Source organism: Chlamydotis macqueenii, chromosome 24 (genome assembly GCF_036417535.1).
Source record: "Chlamydotis macqueenii isolate bChlMac1 chromosome 24, bChlMac1.mat, whole genome shotgun sequence".
In the NCBI taxonomy this organism is placed as follows: Eukaryota; Metazoa; Chordata; class Aves; order Otidiformes; family Otididae; genus Chlamydotis; species Chlamydotis macqueenii.
The window spans coordinates 1,914,280-1,935,428 of record NC_141579.1 but is presented as its reverse complement, the minus strand read 5'-3'; the positions used below and the strand labels follow the sequence as shown (position 1 = coordinate 1,935,428).

General features: G+C 45.9%; 1 protein-coding gene across 1 annotated transcript in view; it reads right to left on the bottom strand.

Annotated features, from left to right (window-relative positions):
• Positions 1-20,785, bottom strand: part of GRAMD1B (GRAM domain containing 1B) — a 76,201-nt gene extending 55,416 nt beyond the window's left edge. The window contains exon 1 of the mRNA XM_086766144.1: positions 20,748-20,785. The gene's annotated coding sequence lies outside the window, so the exon portion shown is untranslated. The remainder of the gene's footprint in view (positions 1-20,747) is intronic.
• Positions 20,786-21,149: the final 364 nt, after the last annotated feature.

Genomic DNA, 21,149 nt, shown 5'->3' with positions numbered 1-21,149 from the left:
CTCCTCGTGTGTCCCGTTCCCCCCACCCGACCCCAATCCCCGGCTCCCCCCTGGTTGTGGGGATGGACCGACCCAGGGCAGCGGCCGGCGGAAGAACGCTGAGTAAGAGCGGCTGCAGAAAGGGAAGGCAGCGCTTCACCGAAACCGAAATGTTCGGGGGGGGGGGGAAGGCGAGCATCTTCTCACGGCCCCCAGTGCCAGGAGGTGAAGAGGAGAGGCGTTTGCGTACCGTTACTGATCAACAGCGGAGCCAAGACATCTTCCTCCCCGCACCATAAAATAAAGATAACGTGTACCGCAGCACGCAGAGCTGGGCCAGGACAAGGCCACGCCGAAAAAAAGGCCAATTACTGCATCACCCACCGCCCCCCCCCCCTTCCTGCACTACACTACGCTGGTCCTGGGAATTCCCATTACCTTGCAGGATGTGAAGGGCCAGGGCAGTGTATTTCCAATAACCTATAGTTTAACTGCTGCTTCAGACAGGATCACCTGAAGCGCTTCAAAAAAGTGAGGCTGGGGAGGGTCCCAGGGTGCGCGTACCACTCTCGGCACATAACGAGAGCTCTGAACATCTGTGGAGAGAAGCAGCCTTGTTCATGAATGCCAGAGGAATTTGATAATTTCTACGGTAGTATGGGAATGACAGGAACCAGGTATGTGAAAATAAAGAGATGATATTGAAGGAAGGGTAGGTTTGCTTTTTTTTTAAATGTGATTTGTCAAGGTCCCCGCCTACTGACACACACCCGAAAGCCCAGTGAGTGCAGCTGATGTCTCAGAGTGGAATGATAGAAACATCTTGACCTGTAAAACCACCGCTTCCATTCTGTTCACCTCTCAGCAGACAGGAGGGGTGCCAGGGGTACTAGGTTCAAATTCTCTGTCCTGGTTCACAAAACACTTTGTGAAATTTGTCCTCATTGCCCAAGGAAACATTGAGACTGTGACGCCCGCTTCACCTGTGGGAAGTAACAAGCATTGGCTTCTCCACTTTCACGTTCTGCTCAATAAAAAGCACCAGATCTTCTTTCTGATTCTCCCACATTCTGAACAGAAGCAAAGTTCCACTTCTAAATGCAGCAGGAAGTCACTGTCGTAGAGCTTCGGTCGTTCCAGGGCAGGTGAAAGGAAACAGGATCTTAGCAAGGGGGCTGAAGTTTCAGAAACGGTAGAAGTAACACCGAGATGTCCTTCTGGGGAGTTAGGGAAAACTCAGCTCGGTGCTAACTCCTTCCAAACAGCTCCCCAAGCACTTGGGACACGTTGCACTTCTTGCTTCGTTATTAAATACCATCATGCTGCAGCAGGAAGCAGCTACTGTGAAACTGGATCCTGTGCAGAACTGTCTTCCCCTCTGTGAAGGAATGATGGACAGGACCCAGCAGGAGAGCCTCACGCCAGGCGCAGAGATTGGAAACACCCGCTTTGAGAATTGTTTCCAACATGAACTTCACAACACGCCTTTTTGTTTATTTCTAGACAAAAAGCATGAACTTCACCATAACGCTGCGCACACGCGTTTCAGCAGGACAAGCAGCGTGGGAAAGACACATTCATCTCTCACCCCACTTAAGTTTCAGCCCTGACGAGGTCAAGCCTACACTGGATGCCTGGCTTGGACTCAACTTTTCTCCGCGAGATGCTTTGCGTCTGTGGCCTGCAGGTTGTCAAGGAAGGAAGCAAATCACGATGCTGCAAAATGGGTCAGGAGACCTGCAAGCTTGGCAAATCTGGGACAGACTAATGCTGCAGAGTCACATGTTTAGAAATCAAAGCTCAGGCAAGAAAGGTATTAAGAGATAAGCAGTCATGTACTACTTTTTTTTTTTGAAATTAACATGAGGGTTAGGAAATTATCAAAGGAGATAGACCACTTAGAAGAAGAAAGTGTCTGTTTAAGCATCTGGCTGTCAGGCACAGCCACCTCTGCCACAGTTTGGCTGGGATCTGCTCTCCGAAATCCTCGCAGCCTTGGGGAAGGGACTGTGGGTCACCCACCATCTCCAGCGAACCCCAAGCAGGTGACCCCACTGTCACTGCTATTTACAGTCTCAATTCCACCTTCACTTGACTGGTCCATCTATGTCAGCTAATGCTGCAATGTGCAGGGGCCTTTTCTTTTTCTCCATCCTTTGCACATAACCACTCCAGGGGGAGAAGAAATACATTGAAATTCAAATAAGGTAACAAAAGAGCATATATAGATATCAAGAGAGATCGGCTACGCACAGCCACCCTGTCCACCTCCGCACTGCTAAGAATACTTAGAAGTCACACGCAGCTGAATTCCAGATAGATTATCTACCTACTCCATCCCAAGCATCCATCCCACGAAAATGGGAAAACAGAAAAAAATAAAGCACAGTCAGAACTGTGGCTTGAGAGATCCAAACCCATTTCTGGCTCTGCTACAGACCTCTGTTTTGAAACCGGGTACGCCCTATAATCCATATATTTTCACTCGCCCGTGGAACTACATGTTGTTGTAAGTAAAGAGACAGTCAAGACATGCTTGCAAGAAGCATCAGCGATGCTTACTGTATGGTATAGATGTCAATATAAGCGACAAATTATCTTTGATGATGTTCTGCATGCAAAAGAGCTTTCCCCAGCCGTTGTTATTTCGGTAAAAGTTCTTTTATTTTTCCATACAAATAGTGAAAAATAGCAAAAATAAAAGGGTAAACATTGGTTTGTCTTGTAGTTTGTTTTCATGTTTCATGAAAACAACCATAACAGTTGAAAACAGTGAAAAGTTTGAGAGCCGGTGTCTCTTTGGCCAACGTTAGCACTCACAATACCCTGAAAACACCACAACGTTGTCTCCTTTATGTCTCATCCACCATGGCCTCTCCTCCCTTGCCCAACCAAAGTCTCCAAATTCAACACCTATTTGAAACATACGGAGGTGCCCTTCACTCCTGCTGAGAAGGGCAGCAGCTTCCAAAGGACAAATGTTTAACTAGAGCACCAGGATCATCAACCAGTTAGGAGCGCCTACAACTCCCGTAACCGGCCCCTCATCCTTCCTCCCTCATCCACACATCTATCTCGTGTAGAGATACTGCAGTTGGCTCTCAAAAACTGCATCTTCTGCCTCTCCCTAAACAGCACGCTTCTCTCTACACCTGCTCCTACCTCCTTCTCCTCTCATTTTCTTCTTTTTTTTCATATCCCTCCTCCATCAGCTATCTCATAACATTTTGTTGACTGGATTCACTTCAGTGTTGCGTTCTGTTCTCCGCTCCCTTTCGCATCTGTCAGACCACCTTTCCCCTGCCTCAACCCAACATTTCTTCATGATTACTTCCCATACCGGTCTCCCTTCTTCTTTGTACTCATCTATATTTGGCCTAATTAAAGCCATAAGTATATATTTTCACCACTGACCCCTCTTCTCTAACAGGACATTAGAGCCTATGTTAATAACTTTCCTCTCCAGCCATAAAATCCGTAAGTTAAAAGTATTTGCTTATTATAACAACATTTTGGTTGTTTGGGAAAGGGATCTCCTTTTTTACTTGCAAACTAGTAGGTACATCATTTGCGAAGCAAAGACAATAAGTGAGACAAGTCTACATGGTGCCTGTTGTTCCACCTCATGCCCTGTCCCTCTCCCCAGGCAAGATTCTCAAACTTCAAAAAAGGATTAAACCAAGATAATTTGGATCCTGGCCGACTGCCAGTAATATTTTGAGTACCTCTGGTCCAGAGTAAGAATCCCATGAATATAGCCTCCCTCGTGGCTTCTGGTTGCTTCCACCACCAGTCAGGATGAGGAAGTCAAATAGCACAGACAAGCACTAAAAACAGCAACAAAATAAAAACCACGCAGCACTGAAAACTTGGAGATTGCGAACAGCAGAAAAAAAAAAAAAAAAGAGTTGGAAAAAAGACCGGATGTTTTCCTGACCTGTAACTATAAACTATGGAGGCCACATGAATTTTAAAAGTTAGGGCTGTAACATACAAAACCAAGCAGAGCTGGGTTTTTTCCCTGACCTCCAGCTTGGAGGAAAGAAGTACTAAGCGGCAGCGTCCGGATGGGACGGTGCTTTGCAGGCTCTCTGCACAGGCCAGGGCATCCGTACAAACCGACGGCAGTGAATTCAGTCCTGGTGCTCTCTGGCATTCAGACAGCAAGAAACAGGCAATTCCTACGCAGCATTTTGCTACCTCCCTTCTCAGGGCCTGGACGACGGCTGGAAGCACAGGGGGAGCTACATAAATGACAAGTCATAACTTATTTAGCACTATTTTATGCACATATCAGCTATTTTGCATTACCCTGTTGTCCTTTTCCCCCCTTACACGTGCTCCTCCTTGCAATCTCAGCCTGAGCAAGTGCTGTCTAATCATGCTCATCATACTCACTGCAGCTCATAAGATGAGCACATTTCCTTCAAGATGGAACAAGTAAATCAGGTGCTTAATATCTCCCCCTCGCCTTAAAATGTCCGCGGACTTTCCGTGTACGTACTTGCAGCACAGATAAGAACCACCACCTTCCAGTGCGAGGGCAAGGAAAGGCACCTCACTGATTTATGTTCCTCATTTCCACCTGGAAAGTGATTTGTGCTTTCCCAGGAAGCATTCGAGCTTCACATTAGCCTTCTTTTGCTCTCACAGGCTGACTACTTTTCGCCTTGGCACTCAGCAAGGAGTAGGGACAAAATAATCAGAGTTCCTGCTTTTCTCAGGGCACCACGTAAGCAAAGCTGCGAGGTGACACGGCACCACGACAGAATCCCAAAGCAAGGTGCCCTGTAGCGTACAACGGACAAACAGATTTCTGATTCCACTAACAGTTCTTAAAAGCCTCAAGATGAGGATGAATGATTTAGTCCTGTGGACTAAAACCACAGGCTACAAAAGAGTAAAAGCTCCACTTCTTTCTATTTTTAATGCGCTAAATATGAGTCCATTCTTCAGCATGTCAGGAAATGTCAGTTCTTAAGAACCCTGAGAAGTGCCTCGGCAGAAAAGGAAGCGACAACGCAACACAACGGAAAGTAGCCGTGGAAGTAAGTAACATCCTGATATTACATCTCACGGACGCTTTTGGCATCATCTCAGGCTGAGAAAATAAATCTGTTAAACCTTCTCAGAAATTCTTTGCTAGCTCAGAGCCCAGGCTAACCCCAGCAGAAATTCAGCAAAATTAATAATATCTCTTGGAGGCTCCAGACCAACCATAACGGGGTCAACTGACTCAAACTCAGAAAAGAAAACAGACCATGGAAGAACATTTGAGTTTCGGCAAAGAACAGGGGACTAAACATCGGCATTTGCCATGGTGTAAGCCCAAATAAACCTGTATACTTTTCAGTCATATTTACATCATAACTCATTTCCAAGTTGTCTCTGTTTTAGAAGGTTCAAACTAGACTCAATTTTTCACTCAAGATATTTTCCTGAAAAGATAATTAGGTTTTCAGTACACTCACGCTGTAGATCATGTTTTCCTTTAATTAAAAACAAGAAGCTATAAAACAGCTACAAACAGAATTTTGAAGTGACTTTGTTGTTCTTGTCTTTTAAAATGTCTGTTTTTCAACACAGAAAAGTGAGAGCCCCCCCAAACGCCAGTTCTGCAACATTTTCAGTTGGCTCAGATGCCACTGGCCCTTCAGTGCTCTCAGTGGGAATTTTAATTTTTTTTTTTCCCCAAGCACTACATGGGAAAACAGAACCTACAACCTGGTGAAAGCAAGCAGCACAGGAAACAGAGAAGCCTCGCAGAAAAGGGCGGATGCATCTATAAGCTCGAATTACTTTCTCGCTCGGCACTCCCCCAAGATCCTTTCCAAAAAAAAAATTAAATAATAAAAAAAAAAAAAGGAAAGAAATAAGGCTGCCAAAAGGCACCGCTACTCACACAGCAATCTCTGGGAGCGAGAAAGCTGCCCCTAAAGCATCCTCTAGCGTCACTTCCTCGCACAGCAGCAAAGCGGGGTTCTGCCAGCATCCTGCTCCCCTCCCCGGCCTCACCGACACGCTGCCACCGCCACCGGTGCAGGCTCCTCTGTTCCTCTCCCACCCACCCACAGCCTGCGCCTACAGCAGCAGCACTTCAAGATTTTCTCTAGAGACTGCAGCCACAATGTTAATTCCTCACAGAACCCGAATCCCATCATCAATCCCAGCACTAGAGTCACTCAGAGCATCAGGAGAAAGTAAAACGGGCAAGAGAAAGGAAGAAGTTGCCAAGCGAAACCACTTACGCACAGTGAGGCCGGCAGCATTTCCATCCTACCTTTGCTGTCGCCATATCAGACGTCTCCATGTTTTCTGCTTGGCCTACCAGTAAACGAGCATTGAAGGAGCAGGGAGGGAAGAGAAAGGGAGAGTCAGAAGAGAATGAAGAGAAGACAAAACTCTACAGGAGGTTGAGAACAACAGGAAAGCCACTTAAGAGCTTGTCCCAAGTTTTCCCTCCTCCCCCCGGAGATGGACGGAAAAAGCATCTCAAACAGATGGTCCCAGTTTAGACACCTGACTGGAATCTGGCACAAGACCCAAGTCATTGCCATCCCCCACAACTCCTCCGCCTTGCCGCCACCCAAAGGTCTAGTAGGGTGCTGAGGAACAGAGAGGACCCTCCTCCCAGCTTCCTTTTAAGTCTGAGCTTCTGCAGGGAGCAGGCAAACAACCCATCTTCTGGACACGCCGCTCTTTCTCCCTCACTCCATGGGAGGGGAGAGTGACACATCCAACCCCCCCCACCCAGACCCCAAAAACGGGTACGCTTTAGGAATCAGGAGAAAGGAAGAAAGCAGGTAGGATCTGGGCAGTGCACAGGTAGAGGCGGAGGGATCAGATGTGAGGAGGATAGAAGTAGGGAAGGAGGAGGCAGCTTCTGAAAGGAAAGGGTGAAAGGGGTCAGGCAGACAGGTAGAGAAGCAATGGTGCAAAACAAGCATACCAGGGAGAGACCACTTAAAGAGAGAGATTTACTTGTGCAGGGAGAAATGCAAGGTGTAGGCTAGTCATCTGCACCCTGCTGAGAACACTCACCTCAGAGCACCACTCAGAAGTGACTGGGCTTACTCTAGGGACTCTTTGGTGCACGCTCTCAGCTCAGACTGAAAACATCAAGTCATCAAGCTAAGGTAAAATTTGTCTCGGCATCAAGAGGCACCCGTAGCTGCCGCGGCCCTGATTGGCGGCACAGAGTGACTTCATGCCGCCCCATTCATCATCAGGCTTCTCCCTCCCCGGTCCCGCAGGCTCCTCCTGGCCTACTTTACTACAGTAAATCAGTCTGGAGCTATTAGCCAGCCCAGGAACCGTTGTACGCAGCTCCTCAGAGCGCTCCGGCGCTGGCGAACCAGACAGACGTGAGCAATCCTGGCTGGGAGGGAGGGAGAAAAAACACCGCAGCGCTCAGGCAAATTAAGAGCCTCTGAGGGCTGGAAACATCGCTGCTTGAAAGTGCTTATTCATACAACAGCGCACAGCGCGCTGTGCTCAGGCGCGCGGCAGGCACCACAGGACACGGAGACCGGGGCACTGGCAAACGATTTATAACCCGTTAAACAGCTTACGCGCGTTGAAGGGCAGCTATGTAGCCTCTGCAACACCACCTCACTGCTGTTCCCTTGCGCACAGGCATACACACACGCCTCCCCAGAGGAGACCTACCGGGTTTTACTGTGTGAGGTATTCACTCATGCTTATCGGGGACATAAACGCCATCTTATGAGCACAAACATATTTTTAATCTCAGGCCCAAGCATTGCTGTAGCTGTAACATACCTGATCCAGTGCCACGTAGGAAAAAGTACTACCACACCAGCTGAGTTACACTCGCTAGGGTGAGGATTCTCATCCGTGTTGCACACTAGATGGATTTCCAAATGCCTCCTATGCTGTAACACCGATACGCATGACAGTACTCCAAAAAGTAACCGTCAGACATCCAGCGCAGAGATACACAAACAGCACACACACTGTGGACAACCTACTCCCAAATCTCTCTTCTGAAGGTTCTTAAAGGCAGGCTACTCGCTTGCGTGCATTTTGCTGCAAGTATTCACAGCAGCATGGCGAGCGCAGGGAAACCACACCACCACCACAGCCTCATAGAGGACCTTCAGCAAATCCTAAGCTAGAGAACCAGTAAGAGAGACTACCTGTAATTCCAGCAGCGTGCAACGGCTCATGAACTTAAGAACAAACAGGAAACATCTCCTGAGGAAGTCCACTTTTCGGAAGGGAACAACCCACTGTGACACATCTGAGGTCTGGGTAAGAATTCAAAGCTCTATAAATAGCCACAGTAGTAGTCGTGTTAGCTCAGGGTTTGAGCTTGTGATTGCCTCAAAAAAAAAAAAAATCTTACAAATTAGAAAACATCATTGTAAGCACTACCTGCAAGTGTCACTGTCGCTTCAAGTCCTCACAGCCATTAGGGCATCCTCTGGACAGATAAATCCTTTTGGCTTTCCATCGTTACAGTTCCAGCTCCACACTAACCAGAGCAGACTCACCTCAAAGATTCATGGTAACTGACAAATTTACTTATTCAAGTAGCCACGCAGCAGAAATGAGGGGCTTAGAAGGCTCAGATCAGGGAAAGGGAATGGGAAAGGTGCACGAGGTGCAGGCACGGAATGCAACGTGTGACCTGCGAGGCACCACTTCAGCTGCAGTTTGATTCTTCTATATGGCAAGAACAGAAAAATCAGCAGAGGTGGAGGGAGCAGTAAAAGCACCCTATGCCTCTGTGAAAGACGCATGCAAACCAAAACCTGTTAGTTACAGAGCTAGCGGGAGGGAAAGCTAGCAGCAAATCAGGAAATATTATGGGGAGAGAGACAGAACTGGTACAAAGAATGGCAGAATATAAGGAAGAGATACAGTTTGAGTGTTATGCACCTTAGTGGATAGGTGTACAGATCCCCAGGAAAATGTGCCAGGTGGATAAATTCCTGAATCCTTCCTGAAGCCAGCGTTCTGCAGCTCTACAGCGTCTGCTGTCAGAGGAAATCACATGCAATCACAGCATCTGCAGGCTACGGCACACCTTCATTTCCTCAGAGGGAGGGGGGAAAAAAAAAAAAAAAAAAAAAAAAAAGACAAAACCACACCACACTCAGAAGGGATTCTGTCTTTGCTGCAGCAGCTGGGAAGTCACGTGAGACTTCATTTCCAGAACAAAAATATGCATTTCACACTCTTGGCATCATGGGAGCTGTAGTCACGCTGTACACCGCACCGAAAGCGCCTGTAAGCCATTTCTTCCCAAGCTGCGTGAATACGGTGTGTGTCGCAGCACGCAGGTTACAACTTCGGTCTGGGAAGGGAGAGCAAGGCACAACAGCATCCCAGCAGTACCTTCAGCTATCCTGGAAGAACGGAATGGAGAGAAGCTCCCCTCCACCAAAAGGTGAAGAAAAAATTCCCTATAGAGACTTTGGAGGGGGAATACTGCTCCTGTGTAAGGAGAAAGAGGCTATCAGGAGGATGGAGAAACTGGCACGATTCAGATGGCTACTGCTTCTTTCTTAAGCAATAATATAACAAAAGGCTGCTGCTTTCACAGTCTTTTGGCTCTTTTCCCTCTTATTGTCTTGCGTGTTTGAACTCTTAACCTTTCGTTTGCTTGAGATGATGCAATAACCTCTCCCGCCCTAGAAAACCTCTCATTCACTCTGAATAGGGGCAGGCTAACAAAATTTTGTGACTCATGACATGCTTCACAGGGAAATCCCTCTCTGATTTGAATTCATCAGGAAATGAAAAGCCACCTTCTAATTTTTACCTTCCTTTGCAAATAACTTTTAGCCACCAGTGAAAAGCCAATAAGACCTTAGGCAGAAATATTAAGGCTCGATCATCTCCCTTTTCATTTAGGTCAAGATCTTCTGAAATAATTCATGGCATGAAAGAAGTCACATCACACCACAGTCCAACACCTTAACAGAAGAAGACTTTCACTCAGGATGATGCTGAACATTTGCAAGTCTCTTGAAATCAAAGTACTTCAAAGTGCCTAACAGCCAAGACTTTTTGGATCCTTTGTAACTTTGAGGTCTTTCAAGTAAAATCCTAAATCCTTACATAGAGTCCAACAGTCTTTCAGCTGGCACTGCCTAAGGGATAATCCAGAGAGACACAGAGGTAGCACACCAAAGAAACAAAGCCTTCTGGACTCAGCTGGACCCATGGAGTGTCTAATGCAATATCCAATCCTAGGCAAAAAAAAAAAAAAAACAACCCCTAAGCTCAGATGTTTCAGATAAATGGGTGAAAACCTCTAGCAAGAATATACACCACAATATTTTGGCTTTAAGAGTAAAATCCTAGATGAATGACTGCAAATTCATGAGAACGTGGATTCAAATCGAATTCAAATCAAATGAAAATCTAAAATTCCTCGTTTGAGGGAACTGATGCATGGCAGGTGCTACACAAAGCAGCAGCCTGCTCAAGCTCACATGAAGAAGTCCGAGCATTTACAGATCTACGCCTGAAGCAAAGATTCTTTTCCAGAGTGGAGAAATAACGAAATCTTACAGTGATGGAAACATTGTTAGACCCATATCACATATGGCCTGCCATTGAAACAAAAGGAAGGAGCTGGGGAGAGAAAGCACATAACAGAGCATACTACAACCAAAGATTTGAGGCAGAATACTTCAGAGAGAAGGGGAAAAAAAGGAGCAGAGAAGGCTTACGGAAGAGTATTAGGTCAAACTTGCAGGAGAACAGGAGAAAAAAAAAAAAAAAGCAGAGGGGCTCAAGGACAGACCTTGGCTAGTACCATTACGTCTGACCTTGTTACGATGCATGGTGCGGCAGGGAGACACATGCTGCCATCTTATCATCGAAATGCACAACAAATACTCTGCAAAGGCCAAGGGAGAAATGGAAGGGAAGAAAAGCAAGGAAAGAAAAGTAAAAGAAGGAATTCAGAGATCAGTGAGCACTCACACGGTTACAGTCATCTGCAGAAATGGGGATGTCTGTCCAAGGGCCAATGTGCTCCCCCGCAATCTGAGGAAGCGTCGCTTCAGCAGCAAGGGAGCGAAATACTGTTGAACTGGAAGAAGACAGAATCCCAGCTTGTTCACACACTCACAGTAGTTTTGGGGGAAAAGCAGCATGGAGCGGTGACCTCAGAATCCACCGTGGAAGGACGTAACGCCACCATCGACACAGTTGTAGGATGGCTTTTATTGATATTATTGTAGTCACTGCAGTTTGGCCCCAGAGGGAAGGAGCAGTGACTAGGCTGATGAGAAGGCAGAGCTATGGAGAGATCTTCAAAGAGCTTGATCTGTGCAAGACGCACTGGTCTCCTTTCTCTGCTCTCAGATTTCTTCCACCACAGGCAATTCAATTTTAAAGGCACAGCTGCCTTTAAGTCTCTGCCAGATATGCTGCTGCAATGGGAGAGATGCAAAAACCCAAGAGAATTAAGAGTTCCTATCAAAACAGAAATAATTTGAGGTGAATAATTACCAGAATGAAATTCTCAAGGCCAGAATTAACCAACTACCACTTCTCTTGAACTAGACTGTCCATGCCCAGGTGAAAGCTAACACAGCTTTTCTCAAGTCTCCCGAAACAGGGGGAGAAAAACTGCCTTGAGCATCAACGTCGCTACCAGTTTTCTTGGTGAAAGGCAGAGGCGTTTAGCTCAGAAGGAAGGCAGAGTACAGCTTGCAGAGGCAGAGTCCCTAAAAGGATGTTCCAAGTCCAGCTGATCCACGACAAGGAACTTCTTCTGCTCCTTGCCTTTGCTGCCAGGATTCTCTAATCCACTGGTAAATGGAGCAGCCCAGTTGAGCTATCAGGTCACCACAGGAGACCTCATACACTCTCTGTTTGATGATTAAGGCACTCCCCTTCTCCCACCAACAAATCAGCACCAATTAACACTTCTTCCCAGGGACACACAGATGAGCTCCTCTTACTGTGTCCAACACTCTGCTACTTAGAGTTGGAATCTCAGGGTGGAGAGCAGGTATGTAAGAAGAGGCAAGTAGAATACCAACTTACAGGATCTCTTCCTAAGGTATGTAATATTTAACTGCCTCTTACATTAAGCAGCTCTTCTTCATGGACTCTGTTTCCAAACAGCATTTATTTCCTACGGTCACGGAACGCAGCAAGGATGAAGTACATACTTACCACCACCGCAATTCCCACCCCATGTTGTTCCTGCTTCTTTATTTTGCATTACAACTCATTTTCAGTGCTTGGTATTTTCCCATTTAGACAGCCAGCTACGAAGTGTAAAGATGCACAACATTTTCCGAGGTAAGCATTGTAAATGCTTGCGTACACCAAAGATATATGGCACTAAACATGGCAGAGGCCATGATAAAGTGTTCATGTGCTGATTGTAAAGTTAGGAAAAAGCTTATTTGTTCAGGGACTCACACTGAAAGCCATCTGTACAACACCGCACCACTATCTTAGAGTAGGAGGATGGTTTACCAAGAAAATCCAAAATAACTTGAACGCCCGGTTCGGACACGTGCCCTTAGGTTTTGGGGGAATTTTTCTGTCCCTACAGAAAAATAAGAAGAAACAGGCTACACTGGGTTTCAGAAACAGCTGATGGCTGCACTGTAAATGAGGGCCTGTAAAGGTCTCTGTAAGGGCAGAAGCACATGCATTTGAGCTGAAAAAAAAGCTATTCCCACATCCCCTTCCACCACTCATAACCTGCCAGAGTCCCAGGGGAAGCTGAGGCAGCAGCATCGCAGGTCAGCAGCTCTTTCTCCTCCAGCTACGCTCTGGAGCTTAGGCAGAACAGCCTCCCGCTGTGCATTCAGCTTCGCTAAGCAATCAGCTAGAAAGTCAGGGCTGTAAACAGCCATGCCAGCTCCCATTTAGACACGTGCTATGGTCCCAAATTCTCAAAATAATTGAGGTGGGAGAACTAAAGAAGTGCCGTAAAAACAAGCCTTCAGCTTCAGCCCCTTCAATATACAGCAGTCCTGTCTGGCAATTTATGGGCTCAACAAATGGGTTTTAACTTGTTTAGCCCTGCAGTACTTCTCCCCACCTGGTCACTTCAGCAATCTTCTTTTCTGTGCCCACTCCATGTCAAGTAAGTCACTATAAATTAGGAGATTTTGCTCCATCTCATCTCCAGGATCTGTTAGGCAAATCTCAAACTCTGAGCTCTTATTAACAGTCAAGGCAGGTGTAGCAACTCCAGCGGCTGCTACTTGGAAACACTCTCACTCCACAATCCTCTGTACTGGAGATGGCAAAAGAGATGCCGTCTACTTCTTACAGACGCCATAATCAGCCCTTCAGTCTGGTAACTTCAGTAGTCAACAGCAGCACAAGCTGAGACGCTGTGCGGTCCCTTCGCCAGTCGGGATGTCTGTTTGGCATCACATTTTAGTCTTATTGTTGATACCCAGGCCGTATTCTGAAGAGGGAAACGGCCCTTCCAAACTGGGGCTTTTTTGGTTCCAAAAGCCGCAGAGAAGCTAACGGACAAGTTCTGTTACCTGCGCTCTCCTGTATTATTTGTCTTCTCTATCAGCTGTTGCTTTAGATTTACAGTTTGAGTGATGTGCAGCTAAGATCACCTTTTGCTTCTACTTAAATAGCACATGAGGTCCCAGGCATTGCTGTACCCAAATAATATTAACAGAATATTTCACTAATACATGACAATCTAGATTTGCAGCTATTCTACCTGGGGTGGAAAAAAAAAAAAAAAAAAGGAAGACCTGATTGAAGACTGAAAAACTAACACAGAACTCCAGAATATTTTGACATGTACTTTTTTTTGGTGTTTGTCTAGCTGTTTCCCCAAATATCCCCTTCCCCTCACTTGAGGTTAGAAAAAGAGGACCTGAAGAGCCATACACCACCTCATTGTTTTACTGCACTGTATTAATCAGTCACACCACATAAGATGGAAGCAAGGAACAATTTACTTTCAGAGCTTTACTTTGCAGCAGCACCGCCAGGCACAATTCATGATGTGACTCATAGGTACATCTTGGTTTCTGATGACATCTCGCTTAAAATGTTCCCAGTATGAAGAAAGGTGGGTTTCTCTGACAGGGAGACAAAGAAGTATTGCCTACACGGTGCTTTTTTTGAGGAAACTCCGCACCGATTTCTAGCATGTTTGTTCTGCAAGTGTTATCAAGAAGTGATCACTGGTACAGTTAAAATTCCCAGACCCTTCAAGTTTGGGCACGTGCGGTAAAACTGGAAGGGCAGTTATAGCCCCCCTAAATATGTCCTAAGCCACACACCAGCTTAAAAAGTCATCCCCATCAAAAGGGATGTGTTCTACACCTTGGGAAACTGTGGTCCAGAGATGTAAAGTAAGAATGTGCAGTACAGGTTCTACAGCAGTGACTTCCTGCGTCACTGCATAAACCTGGCCACACACCAACAGAATTAAGCATCAGGCTCCCTTGAAAAACCCTCGCTTCTCTGCATCTTTGAAGTCTCCTAGCTCTGAGAGGCTGAAATCAGTTAAGTTCTGAGACTCTGATGGCTAATTTTAGAGCAGGATTAAAGTTTTAGTGCTGCAACAGAAGCCTACAATGGCCTTGTCTGTCTTTATTGATCTTGCCCTTTATCTGCTCAACAACTGGACTGTTTTCGGACAATCTCAAGGGGCCCTGAAGCAGGCTTAATATTAACACTCATCCTCAGAATGCCCTCCTCCACGTTTGTTATGAAATGGAAGAAGGTCTGTCAGGCCTCCTCTGCATTCTGTGATATGCAAGGCACCTTGGGGTTTATCTAATCTTTAACACGAGTCCAGTAGCACCGGAATTGATCAGGAAATGGAGAAGCAAGATCTGAGTCCTGCTTTGTCCTGCTGTCACAGCTAGTGTAACGACCATGCCTTTTCTCGTGAAGCTACGTTACTGATCTGTACAGAGGGTCTCACACTACAAGTTGGGTGTGCGAGAAACCGTGTGGTAACTCGGGCTAAACCATCACACAAGCTCTGTCTCGGAGTCAACTTTTTAGGAAGGAAATAGGAAGGTATCATTTTGCCGTAACACCTTTGAACAGAGGGTCAAATTTTAAGTGTTATTTATTTTTAGTGATGGTGGGTATTCATACAACCTGTTTTACTTACTGTCTGCACAAAAGCTATCCATGATATCAAAGAAACTGTCTCATGAGTAGCAATCAGCTAATACCCAGAGGTATATTTGACTACATTTGCTATCAATAGCATAAAATTACCCTGCTCTCAAGTTTGCTCTGAACCCTTCAAAGCTCCAGGCTCCCATGCACTCAGCAACCACCACCACCGAGTACAGGAAAAGGCACGAGGAAGCCAATTTGTCCTGCAAGGTCTCCTCCTTGTCTCTGGCCCCAGTAATACAAACAGGAGAGGTATCTGTCCTTCCATACCCCTCACAGTCATGCAGCGGGGCACAACAGGAACTAGCCCCCTTTCTTCAAATCAAAGCATTCTCAATTCAGTCTCCTTAGATTAAAGGAGAACAAGGATGGAAGAGATTGCAAGTGGAGCACAACTTTGATGAATCAAATCCAGTAGTATCTACAAAAAGAACAGCCTTACCTCTGCTGACAGCAGAATATAGACATACTCGGCAATTAGCAACAGCCCATCTTCAAAAGAAAACCCAATGCTGGCGTACGAGGGACAGAAAGCAGGTTATATTTCCATTCACAGTAATTCTGCTGACAGCAGCCAATCTGGCAGTCCAGGTGGAAGAGAGCTGATCTTACATTGCTCTTGTCTTACGCAGCAGAGAATCAATGCTGGGGCTCAGGAAGCAGCAGCAACCAGAAGGTTAGAGGGGGGAAAAAGGAATCTAAACATTAGCCATCCTTCCTACGCGACAAGAGACTTGTGCCATTCTGGTTAAACTTTGTTTAATATTTAAGTCCAACTGACTCGGAGTTTGAAGCTGGATCCAAATCCAAACTCATCCTAAAGATCTTGCAAGAGCATCAGTGTTCTAGGCTGGGACTCAGAGCTCATTAGCCTCCAAGTCTTCTCCACAGCAAGGTCTTTAGCATCACTTTTGAAAACCTCCCTAAAGATGACGCGTCAAGCACCCATCCATGATGGATAAAAGCTACTCACGGATTTGACTAGTGTTAGAACCCTTCCTACCAAGGACTCAAAATTTAGGCATCCCTCACAGCTAGCACTGTTGGAAAGAGCAGTGAGCTCGTCTCCCCAAATTCTACGCTTATACTAGAACACAGCAGCTGGCTCCTACTTAATCATCACCTTTAAAACAGCATCCACTGCCTTTTACTCCAGGAAGCTTTTCTCCTTAATAATGCAGGAGGCCTGCACCATGTCCCACGGGCGGGCATAGCTCAGGTGACAGAGAGCTACCACGCTCTGCCCCTTGCAGAATCATCACATCCAGACACACAAGCAAGGGTCCCCGGGCTCTCTTAGCCCCTACCCTCCCCTTTCAAGAACAGACCCAGCATGCACGGCCACATTTTTCCTCTCAATTCTCACCAATCTTCAGGTGCCTCAAGCAACAGAAAAAAACCTCCCGCTCTCCCTGAAGCTGCGGAGCTAGCAAACTCTTGTGCCTCTACTTGCAAACAAACGGGAGCACAGTATGTTCACGCCAGCTTCTGTGTATCAAGGGGAAAGGGACGCAGGCTAGGAAGATGCAGCATAAGCAAGCTCTGGGTACAGTAAATAAAATATGGAATTTATCCTGACCTCTTACACTCACCCCAAGGATGTAATTTCAGCACATTTTCAAAGTTTGACCTCCTTTCTGATCTTCCCGCAACTTCCTGGGAATCCAAGCAGCAATTTCTTAAACTCGCCTATGTCTTAAGCTATTCCCTAATCTCCTTGCAAGGTCTTTCATGAATTTTGATCCATTATTTGAGAAATCCTTATTAGCTTACACAAAGGAAAAACAAGCCCTGCAGCCCTGAGACTATCAGAATAAGGGACTGCACAGATTGAGGGCTGATTAAGGTGCAGCCAAGTTGTACAACAGATCAAATTCTGAGATATTTTAAAACTGCTCTTCCCCATTTCCTCTGTTTTGACACGATCTCTAAAGTAAATAATTTTGATACGATCTCTTGTAAACTGCCAGTCACTTCTTTCCCCTCCACTTCCCTGTAGCCTACTGCTCCCCATCCTTGTACTTGCCATGCTTTCCTCTTCACCAGTTTCCCTCCTCCTCAGCCTGAGAATGACTCTAAGTACTGATTTTTCCTCCCATTCACCAGCCTTTTACTCTTAATTAAAAGATACTCTCATCATCGTAAGATACTCATCATCCTAAATCTGATGGGTGCCTCAGTGTCATGACAAAGAACAAGATCTTGGATCAAGCAGAAACAAGCTCATGAACTTGGACTTAATCTAGACGAAAGCTCAGGGTAATTCATACATACCCTTGTCTTGTTACAGTGATTATGGAGTCTGTTGCGTGCACACATCTCACAAATCTCTGGCTGTCTCCTTCCCAACCTTACCCACTCTTGGAATTAAAGTTAAGCTGCTGTTGTGAGCACAATTATTTGGATGCTAAGTAACTCAGCTCTGCCTGTCTTTGTACTTATACAGTTGTGGTGTTTCAGCATCTGAGCAACTCACAACTTAGTTCACCACCTCTATTTTACTGTGAGGTAAAAAAGGAATTCTCCTTATTTGACAAATAGCAACATGAAAAGACTCACCCAAACTCACCCAGGCAATCACAGCACAGGGAACTGAGCCCTAAGTTCATACAAAAGCTGACTCTTTCTAGCCTGTCCCACTACCTTCTCCCCTCTACGGCTCTGATAATACCCATAAAGCACATACTTACCCCAAGACAAAACAAAATCTGTATAGGCTCCCTCTCAGCATAAAGAACCAGGCACGGTAAACACATGACAACTTACATGACTTTGCAGAAGGAAAGCTTTTTCCTCAGAGAAGATACACGCAGATGGCAGACCTGCTTCACTGCCGTGCTGCAGGATGGCTTTTCAGGGTGCGGGTTCTGGACCATGGCAGTACTTCGCAACGCGCAAGCCAACAGCGGTGCTCACATCTCAAGAAAAAGAACTGCTAGAGAGCACTGAACGCATCTGCCAGCAGCAGGACAAAACTCTGTCTTCTCTGAAAAAGACCTGAGTGTTGGAGCATGGTCCTTGAAAATCCATCACTGAAGTTAACTGCACCAGCAGCACCCTCCGGTACTTTCACAGTAAGAGCAGGCAGGCAGTTAAGATCTTGGCGATGCCCAGTACAGATTTCAGCCATCCTCAGCTACGTATTCCTCTCCATTTTCTTATTGCAGAGTCAACTCAGCATCCCTTTAATTTTGGCTGGGGTAGCTTCTTTTCAGCACTTTCCCAGACGTTCTGAGATTGGTGCAGATCCTCACTTGCTCTCTGCTCTAATCCTCTGAGCACAGCACAGGGTCCTTCTGCCTGTGACAGAGGCAGCGTGCCAACAGAAGGTGCACCTTTCCGTACAGACCACATGGTTTCTGGCTCTCCCCTCTCTGCCCTGTTCTCCTCAGCTTTTGTCACTACTTACAGGACTGCTGAAACCCTGGGTGGTTGTGTTTTGGTTTTCTGGATTTGATTTTTTTTTTTTTTAAGAGCTGCTGTACAGTAGTCAATTGATCAAGTGAACAGAACTGCCTGTAGGTCTTTGTGACAGAAGCAGAGAGCTCCAGATCTGTGGGTGGAAGACCTTTTGTTAGTGGTCAGAAATACCTCAAAAGCAGCAAGACAGACTCTTCAATTTTCAAAAGTCTAGCAGATTAAAGATGACTTAAACAACCTTCAACTTTGCTAATAGGATGAGTAAAATAGCAAGCTCTCAAAGGTTTTGTCAGCCTTCTCACTAATTCACATCTAGCTTTACACCTCACACGAAACAAAAAGTGTGTTGGAGTTACTTTTTTCGGTTAAGTTTCATGAGCACAAGCCACCAATATCCAGCGGAAGACTATACCAGTGGAGCCTGATGCAGTTACATTGACAAAGGATGAAAAAACCCAAAGTGACAAAGGCAACTTACTAGCCCTCATATGGATTATCTTTGGATCAGTGTCCTTCATAAAAGCCAAAGTTACTTGTAATAAAATCTAGGCAGCAGGAATGTTGCAGGTTTCCAGTAAGAGAGGTCAGCAGGCTCAACATCACCCTCGCTTTGCACAAACAGGCCTGAGATCTGGTTGTGCTGCACCTAAAACACATCCCTTCCTGCCAGGACGATATTCTGAGCACCAGTCTGAAGACTCCTGTTTAGTCTACATCTGAAACAAGCAGCACTTCCAAATGATTCTCTTTTTTCCTACGCCCAGAAATCCCCCATTTGAGTATTAACGAAGCCTAACCCTGTTTAACCTATGAAATCCCAGCTCAAATGGTAGAACAGCATGCATTACACAGAGGAAGCCCAGGTAGGGGCTTTGCTGTCAGACCCATCTGCTTTGCTGTCAGATCCTTTATTTCCCTGTTGCAAACACCATTCCCTGCTAGTCAATTATGCCAGGCTCCGCAGCACCGGAGAGACTGATAATTGGAGTGAAACATATGGAGGAAAAGGTTTGCTGCAACTACCAAGTGCTAATTCTGAGCCAAACTCTTTGGGGACATTAATTAGCTCTTCAGGGTCTGGATGTTCTCTCGAGCAAGTCAGTTCCCCAGATGCCTACTCAGCTGCTACTCAGTCTTTACTCAAGACCTTTGACATCACAGTGGGGAACTGGAGTTGAGTACGCATTTGCCCTGCTACGCAGAAAGACCTCTGACTTCGAAGACAGTCTATGTGAATTAACGAATTAACAGACCTGAAACAATGCTCTTCCGAGGGACTATGCCCGGATACACGCAGAGTGGAAGACACATTCAGATGCTTCTTGTAATCCACTACACAGCACCATGAAGGAAGGAGAAACCAAACCTCAGCATATGCCCTCCTGTGGGCTCACGATAACCCACAGTCACAAGGGTCAGCTAAAGAAAGCACAGAGTACAAAATAACGGGACTCTCAGAATCTGAAGTACAGATGTAATGCTGGATTTTAGCAGGGAAACAGGTCTGCAGGAGCTGGCCCAGGATAGAAAGGCAGTAGGTAGCTCAGGGCTCATAGTTTACGCACAGAAGAAAGTGAATCAGATTCAGGCTCAAAAGATGAACTACGTGATACAGCAAAATCCTCATCACATGGCTCTGAGCAAAGCAACAACAGTAAGTCATGCACAAAAATAAACATTCATTTTTCAACAGCTTTTGTGCCAATGCCGCAATGTGAAGCGGTCATTAATCAACCCAAAATACAATAAACAAGTTTCTTCTGGAACTTCATAGCAGGTCTTGCAGAGCTGCCGCACATGAGCTCTAGATACCTCAGGACTGTCACAGCACATCAGAAGGGCAATACAACAGCCAAACTCCACATTGTCTTTGCAGAGAAAATAGCCACGTACAAAGTTTCACCCGTTGATTTTTAAGGATCAGCGCTGATAATGATCAATACGCAGTGCGTTTGATAAAGCTATCTACACCAGCTACAATTTCAGGGACCGAGTCTGAAAATATAGGCTGCCTCAGGAGCTGGGTGCATTTGTCCCACAAGTTCTACTTTTAAGTAGATGAAAAATTAATATTTTTTTTACATTGGTCAGACCAATGTAAATCACATTTCTTGTTTAACAACTCCGAGAAATACAGGGAAAATAAGGACCTCAACCAGCGCAGTGCATGTCATTTCACCGAGTGATTCCAGGAATTCCCCCAGTTCAGCTGCGAACACGCTTACCTGTCCTCACACGTATGAGGGCTCAAGAACCGGGACAGGTCATCATCATGGCTGCTTTGCTGGCTGCTCTGCTGACTGCTGCGATTTGAGACAGGAAAACAAAAGCAATTAGTTAGCTTTTTATAAGTCCCCATGAACTTATGGGGACTCTGGTTAAATCCAGAACAAGAAAAACACAAAGTTGCTCAAGAACTTCCCAAAATACAGACGTGACCTTGCACATGGCCTACACATGCCATCCCAGAACCGTTTCATACAGCTCAACATTCAAGTACTGAACTGCTGGATGTTCATAAACCCCCCTCCCTTCCAGGCAACAGGACAAAACAGTTAAAACTGAACTGCTCCTAAGGATGAAGTGGCCCAAATGAGATTTCTGGTGGCGAGTTGCAGGCTGAGCCC